This window comes from Hyla sarda, chromosome 4, assembly GCF_029499605.1.
Source record: "Hyla sarda isolate aHylSar1 chromosome 4, aHylSar1.hap1, whole genome shotgun sequence".
In the NCBI taxonomy this organism is placed as follows: Eukaryota; Metazoa; Chordata; class Amphibia; order Anura; family Hylidae; genus Hyla; species Hyla sarda.
The window spans coordinates 240,410,874-240,425,716 of NC_079192.1; the positions used below are offsets into that span (position 1 = coordinate 240,410,874).

The window sequence follows — 14,843 nt, forward strand, 5'->3', positions numbered from 1 at the left end:
ACGGGGTCCACACGGGGAAGCAGAGATGCACGGGGTCCACACGGGGAAGCAGAGATGCACGGGGGTCCACACGGGGAAGCAGAGATGCACGGGGGTCCACACGGGGAAGCAGAGATGCACGGGGGTCCACACGGGGAAGCAGAGATGCACGGGGTCCACACGGGGAAGCAGAGATGCACGGGGTCCACACGGGGAAGCAGAGATGCACGGGGTCCACACGGGGAAGCAGAGATGCACGGGGTTCATACGGGGAAGCAGAGATGCACGGGGTTCATACAGGGAAGCAGAGATGCACGGGGTCCATACAGGGAAGCAGAGATGCACGGGGTTTTTACAGTGGTCTTCATGTCAGCGTTCATTGTACAGTAGCTTTGAGAGAAAATAATGTCAGGAGTGATGTACAGGAGAAATAACACTTTAGCATGTACAGCTTCATCCGGGGGATGAGAAGGAGGGGAAAACAGATTTTGGTGGCGGCCGTTAATTGAAATCTACACTTGCAGAATTCTGCAAGTGGAGTTTTAGATTAAATCATTATGTGATAGCCTGGGGGAGTAGGGTATGGGGAGTGTAGCTGTGCGGTGACTAAAGGGTGTCTGGTTAAACCTTGCTATTCGTGACGCCAAGGTGATGGCTCCTCTGTAATGCTTGTCCTACCGCCACCCTTCCCAAGAGCGATAGGGAGGTATAGAATAATTCAATTTCCACAACCGGAGAGTTTGCTGAAAACAGTTGCAACTTTTACTGAAGATTTTAGGCAAACTTCACAACAGGAACAGTCTCTACAAATGCAAATTCTCTTGCAGATTGACAAATGTTGGGACCTTAAGCAATTTAGAGTCTTTAGGATGATATGCATTGTTCCACTGGATTTAGGGGATTTAGTTGCGGTCCAGTAATCACGCCAGCTTTAGTGGGGATTAGTTTAGAACTCACGGGGTTAGGTTGTTAGGCATAGAGTGTCTTTGAAAGTTGCTCAGATCTATCCTGCTAGTCCGGCATCCACGAGAGCAGCAACCCAAGAGAGCGTTAATTGGCTACAGCTCCCTTATATGAGCAGGGGCTGGACTAGAGCTAATTGGTCCATACTGATGTCAATCACCTTCACAGAGGATTATGGGTAACATGTGACCCAAGGACCTCCAAAGCTCCTCTAACATACCATAGAGGATTTAACATGGTCACATGACCGTAGGTCCTGCGACGCTAGAAAGGTAAGTATACTATACATTGTATTAAATATACATTATTACAAAATATGTCCATGTATAAACATTAAATAATTAGAGTAGAGGAGAGGCGACTAGGGGCTGTCCCACCTGGGGGACCCTACCTGAGCGTGACTTTGGGGGACCACCATACAAGGTACAGTATGCAATACGGTAGCGGGACACCACAATAAACCTGTCCAGGACCAAGGGCGTACCTGTACGGCCTTAGGATTTCCGTTCACCACCCAGTCACCGGTGACAAGAAACCCTGAGGCCGTACAGGTACGCCCTTGGTCCTAGACAGGTTAATGATTTAAGCTAAAACTCCACTTGCAGAATTCTGCAAGTGTAGATTTAAATTGGCAGCTGCCGCCAAAATCCGTTTTCCCCTCCTTCTCAATTTCCCCTGGATGAAGCTGTACATGCTAAAGTGTTATTTCTCCTGTATGTACCGCCTGACATGATTTTCTCTCAAAGCTGCAGTACAATAAATGCTGACATGAAGACCACTGTACAAACCCTGTGCATCTCTGCTTCCCCGTGTGGACCCTGTGCATCTCTGCTTCCCCGTGTGGACCCTGTGCATCTCTGCTTCCCCGTGTGGACCCTGTGCATCTCTGCTTCCCCGTCTGGACCCCGTGCATCTCTGCTTCCCCGTCTCGACCCCGTGCATCTCTGCTTCCCCGTCTGGACCCCGTGCATCTCTGCTTCCCCGTCTGGACCCCGTGCATCTCTGCTTCCCCGTCTGGACCCCGTGCATCTCTGCTTCCCCGTCTGGACCCCGTGCATCTCTGCTTCCCCGTCTGGACCCCGTGCATCTCTGCTTCCCCGTCTGGACCCCGTGCATCTCTGCTTCCCCGTCTGGACCCCGTGCATCTCTGCTTCCCCGTCTGGACCCCGTGCATCTCTGCTTCCCCGTCTGGACCCCGTGCATCTCTGCTTCCCCGTCTGGACCCCGTGCATCTCTGCTTCCCCGTCTGGACCCCGTGCATCTCTGCTTCCCCGTCTGGACCCCGTGCATCTCTGCTTCCCCGTCTGGACCCCGTGCATCTCTGCTTCCCCGTCTGGACCCCGTGCATCTCTGCTTCCCCGTCTGGACCCCGTGCATCTCTGCTTCCCCGTCTGGACCCCGTGCATCTCTGCTTCCCCGTCTGGACCCCGTGCATCTCTCCTTCCCCGTCTGGACCCCGTGCATCTCTCCTTCCCCGTCTGGACCCCGTGCATCTCTGCTTCCCCGTCTGGACCCCGTGCATCTCTCCTTCCCCGTCTGGACCCCGTGCATCTCTCCTTCCCCGTCTGGACCCCGTGCATCTCTCCTTCCCCGTCTGGACCCCGTGCATCTCTGCTTCCCCGTATGAACGCTGACATATAAATGCACAGGGTTTATACAGTGATGTTCATGTCCTGTACAAACCCCATGCATTTCTATGTCCTCTTTATGGGGCTAATGAATACCCAAAGAAATAGCAGAAGCCAGCCCGTGCAGTTCGTCCTTCCCCTTACAGCCCGAGGAAACCTGCGTTATACACAGCACACTATATATAACTCAGCCCTGGTTGGGATACACTGGTATATACACACAAAAGGGACTACAACTCCCAGCATGTGTCATTCAGGAGTCTTCAGTCTGTGGTATAACACCAGCATGCTGCTTCTGTAGTCTCCTGGTAGTTGTAGTTCACCGCACCTCTACAGGGCATACACCAGTGTTTCCCAACCAGGAAAACAAAGGCATACACACACCTAACAGGGACTACAACTCCCAGAATTCCCTGGTTGGGAACCACTGGCATACACACACCTAACAGGGACTACAACTCCCAGCATACACACACACATCTTACAGAGACTACAACTCCCAGCATGCACACATACCTAACATGGACTACAACTCCCAGCATACACACACCTAACAGGGACTACAACTCCCAGCATACACACACCTACCTACCAGGGACTACAACTCCCAGGATACACACACACACCTAACAGGGACTACAACTCCCAGCATACACACACAACAGGGACTACAACTCCCAGCATGCATATACACACGCCTAACATGGACTACAGCTCCCAGCATACACACACACCTACCTAACAGGGACTACAACTCCCAGCATACATATAAACACACCTAACAGGGACTACAACTCCCAGCATACACACACACACACACATAACAGGGACCCCCTCCTCCTCACATAGAAATCATCCCCAGTCAGAGATTTATTCCCAGTCCCTGCAGTACATCCCCAGCCCGTGTACAGTAAACACAGACAGACATAGCTCAGGCAGGGGAGATGAGGGAGGGGGCGTGTACTTCTACCCGTGGAGATCTGCGTCCTCCCGAGCTCAGGGAGGGGGCGTGTACCTCCTCTATCCCCCTTGCTCTGCCCTCCCCAGCTCTAGCTTCGGAAATATTCGGAGAGCTGGGGGAGGAGCGGACGCAAGAATTCATTGGAGCGCAAAATTCCACCTCACACCGGCTCTCTTATGTAAACACTGAGAACCATGCCTCCTTGCATGGCCAACCTCTCTAAATTCCCAGAAAACAAAATGCCCCCCTACTTTCTGACCTATTACTTCCTCCTGACACCACTATCCTCATTAAAGGGGTTATCCAGGACTAGACAAACATGGCTGCTTTCTCCCAAGCAAAAAAACAAACAAAAAAACAAAACAGCACCACACCTGTCTTCAGATTGCATGTGGTATTACAACACTGCTGCATCAATTTCAATGGCACTGGGCTGCAATACCACACACAACCTGAAGACAAAAGTGGCGCTGTTTTTGCAAGAAATTAACTGTTTTTGTAATGCAGGATATCCTCTATAATCTCCTCAGAAGGGCAAAGCCTAGAAGTAGAAGTAAATCGAGCTGAGGTGAACAACATGACCTAGATGACAAAAAGCCAAAATTGCCATCACTACAGCATTGATGGAAATACCTGACAGCTACAAGGTAGAGCAGTGACTCCCAACCAGGGTGCCTCCAGCTGTTTATAAACTACAACTCCCAGCATGCCCCGACAGCCAAAGGCTGTCGGGGCATTCTGGAAATTGTAGTTTTGCAACAGCTGGGGGACACTGGTTTGGAAAAACTGAGGTAGAGGCACACGACATAAGCACAGGGGGAGGAGCTTTTTATTCAGCTAAAAAAAAGCATTCAAATAGACAGGGACTTCCGGGTGCTGCCGCAAAGCATGATGGGCCTTGTAGTTTGGCTGCTCGGCAACACTGGGTCACTTGCTGGCTGGTGATCAGAAGCTCGGGGAGCGCACGGGGAGGTTAGTATGTCCGTTAGCGGCGGTGCTCGGGCGGTATCGCTGTGTTGTATATAGCGGGGCCCGTCTGTGTGTATGGAGCGGTCCGGGGCCGTGCACGGTGTTGTCATCCTGTCAGTGTGTGCAGGTACCGCTACAGCTGGAGTCATAGGTGCATAGACTGGGGAGCGCGGGGTCGCTACGGTAACGTATATACGTGTATCCAGCACTATGGGGAGATGATCACGTGGATGTCGCCTCCTCCCTGGGGCTGGTGGTCACTGGAGGGGACAGCAACCAGGAAGAGAGAGTGCCCAGGGCATATACCATAGCGGGCACCAGGCTCCTGTACAGCAAGGTGTGCCCACCTAGAACTCTAAGCTCTTCAGATCTCCTAGGATGGTCTTTCCCAAGCAGGGTGCCTCCAGCTGTTGCGTAACTACAACTCCCAGCATGCTCGGGCAACCTGGAATTTGTAGCTTAGCAACTGCTGGAGGCACCCTGATTGGGAAATAGTCTTAGGGTACCACATGTACACTGCCGGGGCAGCAGTAGTTGAGTGCCCTAGTGTATACTGTAGCATATGGCAAGAGCTGGCACCCATACATGTACTTACCTATGGCATCTGGGCACATGGCATATTGGAATGGTTGCCCTTTGTTTGCACCTGCTTTCCATATGGGGCTGACCTATGCCGGAGTCACGTATTGAACAGCTGGTGACGTGCCTGAGGAAGGTAGGTATATGACAGCAGGCAGGGAGAGTGTGTGGTCCTGACCAGGGGTCAAGTCCTGGTACAGGGCTGGTACAGCTAATGGGAACGGTGTTCCTGCTGTGGAAAAAGTGCAGGAACTCAGTTCCTACGCATTCCTGCAGGACTTGAGCCCTGGTCCCGACTGACTCCCAGAAAAAATCTAAAATATACAGGACTCTCCGTTTATGTCTGGCCATTCTGGGTGTTGTAGTTAGTGCCAGTACTTCTTTGCCAGCTGTCTGAGCTGGCACCCATACGTGTACTTTCCTATGGCAGCCGGGCATGTGGCCTTTGTTTTCCAGCTTGTGTATGGTTGTCCCTTTATGTTTGCACCCATATGGGGCTGACCTATGCCGGTGTCATGTATGAAGCAGGTGACGTGCCTGAGGAGGCTTAGAGAGCGGGCCGGGTGGATGCCAGGAGTGCCAAGGACGGGGAGAAAATTGTGTGGTCCAGAATGGCTCCCTTAGGAATATACAGGACACCTGGATACATGTCATCCTGCCCAGACTTACAGCAAAATCCCACACGTGACCCTACCCATTGAGTAGGAATGTACAGAATACATTTCTAGCTTTAGCTCTTGACCAAGGTTTCCCAACCAGTGTTCCTGCAGCTGTTGAAAAACTACAACTCCCAGCATACCCGGACAGCCGAAGGCTGTCCGGGCATGCTGGGAGTTGTAGTTTTGCAACAGCCAGAGGCACATTAGTTGGGAAACATTGGTCAAGAGCTAAAGCTAGAAATGTATTCTGTACATTCCTACTCAATGGGTAGGGTCACGTGTGGGATTTTTCCGCGTATTTGCTTCTGCATATTTCCCACCCCTTGAAGTGTGACCCTAATCTAAGGGTGTATTCACGCGTACAGTATCCTGAGCGTATTTGATGTGTAGGATTTGAAGCTGTGTTTAGTCATTTATGACATTTATGACAATGATGACATCAATGATCCATGATGACATGGTTGTGAAGGGCTGCAAGCACCCACTCCTAACTATTGGCCATCTAATGGGTCCTTATAACGTGTACCGGTCGACCTGTACAAATGGGATCAATGCGGTCAGATCTTTCATCACTTTGTTTTCTCTTGCACAGCAGAATTTCAATGTTTTACAAACGTTGTGAAATTCTAATGTGAATGCGGCCTTGGGGTCTGTGCACATAATCCACACCCATGTGCAGCACTCTGCCAGGAGAAGAATGCCATGCCCTGAAGCACCCATTGATTTCTATGGGACTTTCTACACAACTGCGCGGAAAAGAAGTTACGGTGCATTCACACCACGGTTTTGCAATACAGTTCCCGTATAGAAACATAGAATGTGTCGGCAGATAAGAACCATTTGGCCCATCTAGTCTGCCCAATAATCTGAGTCCTATCAATAGTCCCTGGCCTTATCTTATATGAAGGATAGCCTTATGCCTATCTCTATCTTATATGAAGAATAGCCTTATGCCTATCCCTATCTTATATGAAGGATAGCCTTATGCCTATCCCTATCTTATATGAAGGATAGCCTTATGCCTATCCCTATCTTATATGAAGGATAGCCGTATGCCTATCCCTATCTTATATGAAGGATAGCCGTATGCCTATCCCTATCTTATATGAAGGATAGCCTTATGCCTATCCCTATCTTATATGAAGGATAGCCTTATGCCTATCCCTATCTTATATGAAGGATAGCCTTATGCCTATCCCTATCTTATATGAAGGATAGCCGTATGCCTATCCCTATCTTATATGAAGGATAGCCGTATGCCTATCCCTATCTTATATGAAGGATATAATTATGTCTATCTCTATCTTATATGAAGGATAGCCGTATGCCTATCCCTATCTTATATGAAGGATAGCCTTATGCCTATCTCTATCTTATATGAAGGATAGCCTTATGCCTATCTCTATCTTATATGAAGAATAGCCTTATGCCTATCCCTATCTTATATGAAGGATAGCCGTATGCCTATCCCTATCTTATATGAAGGATATAATTATGTCTATCTCTATCTTATATGAAGGATAGCCGTATGCCTATCCCTATCTTATATGAAGGATAGCCTTATGCCTATCTCTATCTTATATGAAGGATAGCCTTATGCCTATCTCTATCTTATATGAAGGATAGCCGTATGCCTATCCCTATCTTATATGAAGGATAGCCGTATGCCTATCCCTATCTTATATGAAGGATAGCCGTATGCCTATCCCTATCTTATATGAAGGATAGCCTTATGCCTATCCCTATCTTATATGAAGGATAGCCTTATGCCTATCTCTATCTTATATGAAGAATAGCCTTATGCCTATCCCTATCTTATATGAAGGATAGCCTTATGCCTATCTCTATCTTATATGAAGAATAGCCTTATGCCTATCCCTATCTTATATGAAGGATAGCCTTATGTCTATCCCTATCTTATATGAAGGATATAATTATGTCTATCTCTATCTTATATGAAGGATAGCCGTATGCCTATCCCTATCTTATATGAAGGATAGCCTTATGCCTATCCCATGCATGTTTACATTTTCAATGTGAAAACCGTACGGAACCATATTGAAAACCGTATGCATTGACTCTCCATTGAAAACCATATGCCAAAAGATGCATCAGGTTGTGTCCGTTTTGCCTCCTTTACAGTTTTGTCAGTTTTTTTTCTCCCGTACCCAAAACTGTAGTCTACCATGGTTTTTGGTCTGGGTGAAAAACTGTATTAAAGTTTTTTTTTTTTTTTTTTTAACATGGGAGTCAATGGGAACCGTACAGAACTGTATGCGTACGGTTCCATCCGGTTTTCACCATACGTTTTTTGACTTTGCACAGTTTTTTTTTCTGGGAATTTCAATCAAACAAGTGAAACTTTATTCAAAATGGAGTGAAAAGTTAAAAACGTATATTTTTTTTTTCTTACAAAACGGATGCAACCGGACATCATTTTTCAAACCCGATACGTTTTTTAACTGTATACGAGGTGAAATTTGGACACACGTTTTGATACAGTTTAGTCAGGATTTGAGGAATATGTTTTTCATCAAAAATCTGATACGGGAACTGTATTGCAAAAATGTGGTGTGCATGCACCCTTATATGCATGTTACTTTTTTCTTCAGTTTTCGGTTTCCCATTGAAGTCAATGTCGTTGGGGTTTCAGACACCATGAAAATCAGTAGGGCATTCCATTTTTATATAAATCCCAGTCATGGGTCACTTGAAAAGAAGCCCATTGTCCTATAAACCTTTTTTGTTAGAGGGATTGAGTACTCACAGTATGGGGGTAGTCAGATTGGGGCAGGTATTGCTGTGGCTATCATTCCTTAGGGTATAAGGCTGGAGCCGCACAGTGACTTTGCCGTGTCATTCTTACATTATTTGTGACGCAGCGTGATCCTTCCAGCAGAGTTCAGAGTTCTCAGATCAGGGCTTACAAGTTACCATTCTGGCCAGGGATGACTAGGTTCGGGCTGTTTGCATTGCGGTCACTATATATAACAGGTTGGAGCCCTTAGCACTGAACAATGACATGCTTGACGTGCAGAGCAGAAAGTAATGTCAGGGTATTTGGTGTCACCTCGGAGCCGGTCTCCACAGACCTATAGAGTCTTTCAGCCCCTTCTTTCAGAGGCAGGCACTGTCTTCTGTGTGTTCCTTGATGGTAATCCCGTCTGTCATCTTTAAGAACAGGTATTTCTACGTATGTATCCTTCCTTGTAAGACAATGCAAACACATGTAATTCTCTTTTGTTACAAGGAAGATGTAGCACATCAGATTGTCCTTATATCATGTTTATTGGGGACATTTATCATTGTTGTTTGGTAAGCAAGTTCTGAAGGCTTTTTATTGTTTTGCTTATGTGCTACATATTTATTATACTATCACGCTGGTTGGTAAAATTGGAGTACATAAGCAAAACAAAAAAGTTGCAGCTGAGACTTTTTTTTAAATTTGCTCAAGTATGGGAGTTTTGTTCTCCTGGACAGACCTGGAGTAGACTTGCAACTTCTGGTAAGGCGTTTTTATTTATTTATTTTTTTGGCCTACGTGCGACTTTCTCACTTCATAAATTCATAACCACTGAAATTTGCTTAGATAAGGCTGTTTGTAACTTTTTGCTTACCCACAAAAGTCCCACAAAAAAGTGCTTTTTTTTTTGTGTGTGCGACTTTTGTAAGCAAAAAAGGCTCTAAATACCTTGATAAATGTCCCCTATGTGTTTAGCTAACTCTGTTTTACTAGCTTTTGATGCTGGTTAAGGCTTGTGTATTTTTTTATGGAGTATTCCCAACAGTTAGGCTGGGATTTACAGCCATTATACACCTGTTTGTGGGGACCTTTTTACTGTTATTTGAAACCTAAAGGATCAGTCTAGGATTAGAATAGTTGAAAATCTTGTGCCTAGTCAGCCCTCTTGATGTGAATAGGGCACGGCTGCAATATTATTACACAAAACCTGTGGAAAGGGATGATGATGCTCTTAAAGGGGTATTCCAGGATTTTTTTTTTAAATTTGACTATGCTACAGGGGCTGTAAAGTTAGATCATAATATAGTGTCTGTACCTGTGTGTGACGGTTTTCTCATAATTCTTCTGGGATTTTCACAGCATACAAAATGACTGTTGTCTTGGATTTTTCCCATGTTGCAATGCGGCCGAGAACTGACTCGCTAGTCAGCTGATGACAGGGAGCCTGTCTGCTTCAATGGGTGGAGGGATCAATCTGCAACTAATGCAACAGCTGGAAGCACCTTGATCGAAAACCACAGGTCTTTTCAATAGATTCAGCTCATATATAAATCCAATGGGTGCGGTGGCTGATGTGTGGGAGAGAGGAAAATGGAATTGTGGGATTTGTAGTCAAAAAAAGAAAAGTCAAACGGGAAATACCAGTTCACAAAAAGCTAGCCACAGTGTTATGGTAATCTCACAACATAGCCATTTATCCCCAAGACAAGCGCAAATCCTTCCTAAGCATGTCCATTACTGCCTGGCAGGTACGTACTAAAATCACCTTATGGTGGATAACCCCTTTAAGCTAGGTTCAGACTACAGCATTTTTGCCTGCAATTCCTGCTTAAAAAATTGCAGGCAGAAATTCTGCTTACTAAAATGTACAAGCTAGTGAATGTGTTTTCCATTCACCAATTCACACTTCAGAATTTTTGAAGTGGAATTTGTAAATGGAAAATCCGCTTTAAATTATCCGCCTGAATAATGGCTTTGCTCATTCTTCAGGTGGATATCCTCGGGGAACACATTGCAGTTTATTGGGGACTGCAATGGCCGCACTCGGAATCTCTAGACGGAAATTTTCCTTCTGGAGATTCCGCAGTGTGAACCTTGCTTTAAAGGGGTACTTCTGGTGCCAGAAAGTTAAACAGATTTGTAAATTACTTCTATTAAAAATTCTTAATCCTTCCAGTACTTTCTTCTTCTTTTTGGATTTCTTTTCTGTCACGACCACAGTGCTCTCTCCTGACACCTTTTAGGAACTGTCCAGAGCAGCATATAGTTTGCCATGGGGATTTTCTCCTGCTCTGGACAGTTCCTGACATGGACAGAGGTGTAAGCAGAGAGCATTGTGGTCAAACGGAAAATAAATTAAAAAAGAAAATAACTTCCAATGGAGCATACAGCTGCTAATAAGTACTGAAAGGATTAAGAATTTTTAGTAGAAGTCATTTACAAATCTTTCTAACTTTCTGGCACTAGTTGAGTAAAAAAATAAAATAAATACATTTCCACCGGAGAACCCCTTTAACTCCTTAACGACGCAAGAGGTATATTTGCGTCCTCCGCCGGCTCCCGCTATATGCCGCGGGGTCACACGGTGTCCCCGCGTCATATCGGGTCGGTCCCAGCGGCTATCATCGGCCGGGACCAGCGGCTAATACAGGACATCACCGATCGCGGTGATGCCCTGTATTAACCCTTCAGACTCGGCGATCAAAGCTGACCGCCGCGTCTGAAGTGAAAGTGAAAGTATCCCGGCTGCTCAGTCGGGCTGATCGGGACCACCGCGGTGTCCCGAATAGCCTACAGGACACCGGGAGGGCCCTTACCTGCCTCCTCGGTGTCCGATCGACGAATGACTTCTCCGTGCCTGAGATCCAGGCAGGAGCAGTCAAGCACCAATAACACTGATCACAGGCGTGTTAATACACGCCAGTGATCAGCATGAGAGATCAGTGTGTGCAGTGTTATAGGTCCCTATGGGATCTATAACACTGCAAAAAAAAAAGTGTTATTAAAGGTCATTTAACCCCTTCCCTAATAAAAGTTTGAATCACCCCCCCTTTTCCCATAAAAAAATGTGGTATCGCCGCGTGCGTAAATGTCCGAACTATAAAAATATATCCTTAATGAAACCGCACGGTCAATGGCGTACGCGCAAAAAAATTCCAAAGTCCAAAAAAGCGTATTTTGGTCAGTTTTTATACCGTAAAAAAATGAGTAAAAAGTGATCAAAAAGTCCGATCAAACCAAAAATCAAACCGATAAAAACTTCAGATCACGGCACAAAAAATTAGTCCCAATACTGCCCTGTACATGGAAAAATAAAAAAGTTATAGGGGTCAGAAGATGACATTTTTAAACGTATAAATTTTCCGGCACGTAGTTATGATTTTTTTCCCAGAAGTACGACAAAATCAAACCTATATAAGTAGGATATCATTTTAACCGTATGGACCTACAGAATAATAAGGTGTAATTTTTACCGAAATATGCACTGCGTAGAAACGGAAGCCCCCAAAAGTTACAAAATTGCGTTTTTTCTTCGATTTTGTCGCACAATGATTTTTTTTTCCGTTTCGCCGTGAATTTTTGGGTAAAATGACTAATGTCACTGCAAAGTAGAATTGGTGACGCAAAAAATAAGCCATAATATGGATTTTTAGGTGGAAAATTTAAAGGGTTATGATTTTTAAAAGGTAAGGAGGAAAAAACGAAAGTGCAAAAACTGAAAAACCCTGAGTCCTTAAGGGGTTAAAATAGAGCAACCAGGTATTTCTCATGCCCGACAACCCTATTAGAATGTCATCTTAGGGTATGTTCATACAGATGGGCTACCCATGTGTTTCCTGCTGTGGGTTTGAGCATTGGTGGTTTTTCCACAAAAGATCCCATTGAGGCCAATGTCAAGGTCATTTCCGCTGCGGAACATCTGCCACTACTCAAAGCCGCATGTGGGTAACAAACCCATGTGAATGTACACTTAGGCTATGTTCACATGGCGAAATTCTGAAATTCCGCACAAATTCCATTCAACAAAGCTTGCTTAAATGGGCACTGTCAGATACAAAAACTTTTGATATGTTGTAAAGCATAAAAAACCAATGGGTTTTGTAATTGCTTTCATTAGAAAATTCTCAGTATTTCATACTGAAAAAGCCAGCCAAACAACTGCCCCCCTGCCTGCTTGGACATATACTAGTACTGCTGTGTCCTTGCATCATCACCTATGTCATGGACACACTTCCTTTATCAGTGCAGGGCTCACTGCTGCAGGAAAAATCCTCCCACTGTCAGCTTGTGTCCCGCTACTGTCAGTGAGGACAAGCTGGGAGTTGTAGTTTTGCTAATGCTAGAGGAGATGTGAGCAGACAGCATACTGAGAGAGGGGGTGGAGACCTGCACAGTGAGGCCACGCCCCCTCCCTGTGAGAGGAGTTCAGACTAATGAGCTAAATTAAAAGTGTAATAAAAAAATAAAGTTGCTAGACACATAAATGAGTGTACATGGTCAGGATTAGGTACTGAGTGATATATATATATATATATATATATATATATATATATATATATATATGTGTATGTTTTTTTTTTGTTTTTTTTTGGGTCTGACGGGAACGCTTTAACAGTATTTCGGCAGAATTCTGTGTTCTCTAAACACAGAATTCTGCCGAAATTCAAGCCCCAATGAACCCAATCAATGGGATTCCAGCCGCATATGTCTGCAACAGGAATTTCACTGTGTGAATGGGACAGTGGAATCCCATTAAACATAATGGGTGAGATTTATCTAAACCTGTCTAGATGAAAAGTCTGAGTTGCCCATAGCAACCAATCAGATTGCTTCTATAATTTTAGAAAAGACCTCTGAAAAACAAGAGATCTGGTTGCTATGGGCAACTCAGCAACTTTTCCTCTGGACAGGTTTTGATAGATCTCCCCCAATGGGCTTTAAATTTCGGCAGAATTCTTTTGAAGAATTCCACACGAAAATTCCGCTGTATGAACATGGCCTTACAATGAGCGGTGTGCTACATGCCAGATTTGGTCACTCTACATGAAGATCTTCATGCTACATTGCAACATTGTATTTAGAGATTTTCACTGTGGTCATGTTGTAACTTGTGCCATAATTAAACGGTAACAAAACAGTCGCTCAAATTCCAAGTTTGACTCTAAGTTGCAAAGTTACGTGCGACCTTGCCACCATATTTCTATATTACATATATTAACCAAGGTGAGACTTGGAGAAGAATGAACTTTTGGGAGACTTTCCTCCATTTAGAGCCTTTTAATTTTCGGACCCCATAAACGACTCTTGACAGACGGGCTAAGCATTGGGGCAGGCAGAGCTCTGCCGACTATGCCACATTTTAAGGGCTTTTGCCTCCTTTGTCTATACATATATCAGTGCACCCTCCCTATTACAGAAACTATTAACTCTTGGAAGATTTTACTCTGCAACCGCTGATAATGCATACGTTTTGAAAATGCATAAAAATACAACTACCCATCTTTATGATCTAAACTATCCGAGCAATATATACATCATACAAAAATAACATTATAATGACACTTTGTTTATTTATGAGGACTCGGAGTGTTCAGTTTCTGTATCCAGAAAACATAACGCTGCAACAGTCTTTTTAACCTGTTCTTGGTTTGTTTCCAATACCTCCACTAGTACCAACCTAATCACAGTGCGATGTTCCTTGAGACGTAGTTCAACCAGGAACGGGTTGTAAAGCAACCACTTCTGCGTGAGGTTTTCTGGATACAGAAACTGTCCTCATGGAACAAAGTGTGTCCCTTTTTTAAATGTATTTTTGTAAAAGGTGTATGTGTTGCTCTCATAGTTTAGATCAGAATTTTTCAGCCTGTGTGCCTCCAGCTGTTGCAAAACTACAACTCCAAGCATGCCCGGACAGCCTTTGGCTGTCCGGGCATGCTGGAAGATGTAGTTTTGCAACAGTTGGAGACACACAGGTTGGGAAACACTGATTTAGAATCTAGAATAGTTGTATTTTTAATGCGTTTTCTTTTGAGTTTTTTTACGCAAATGTATCACAAGAGACTGTTTTATGAAGTATGACTTATGAAAATAGTTCAGTTATTATTCAGTCCCTTAACATCCCAAGTTAGTAAATTCATCGTATTTTTTATGTTTGTATTGTTGGTTGTCCGCACTTAAAGGGGTATTGCAGGAAAAAACTTTTTGTTTTAGATCAACTGGCTCCAGAAAGTTAAACAGATTTGTAAATAACTTTTATAAAAAAATCTTAATCTTTCCAATAGTTATCAGCTACTGAAGTTGAGTTGTTCTCTTCTGTCTGACAACAGTGCTCTCTGCTGACACCTCTGTTTGTCTCAGAAACT

At 44.8% G+C, this 14,843-nt stretch overlaps 1 protein-coding gene across 10 annotated transcripts in view; it reads left to right on the forward strand.

The window, feature by feature from the left end:
- Positions 1 to 4,351: 4,351 nt before the first annotated feature.
- Positions 4,352 to 14,843, forward strand: part of FAM3C (FAM3 metabolism regulating signaling molecule C) — a 58,571-nt gene continuing 48,079 nt past the window's right edge. For 2 of the 10 annotated variants that reach the window (XM_056573807.1, XM_056573813.1), the window contains exon 1: positions 4,352 to 4,503. The gene's annotated coding sequence lies outside the window, so the exon portion shown is untranslated. The other 8 variants (XM_056573808.1, XM_056573814.1, XM_056573809.1 and 5 more) reach the window with 7 other exon arrangements.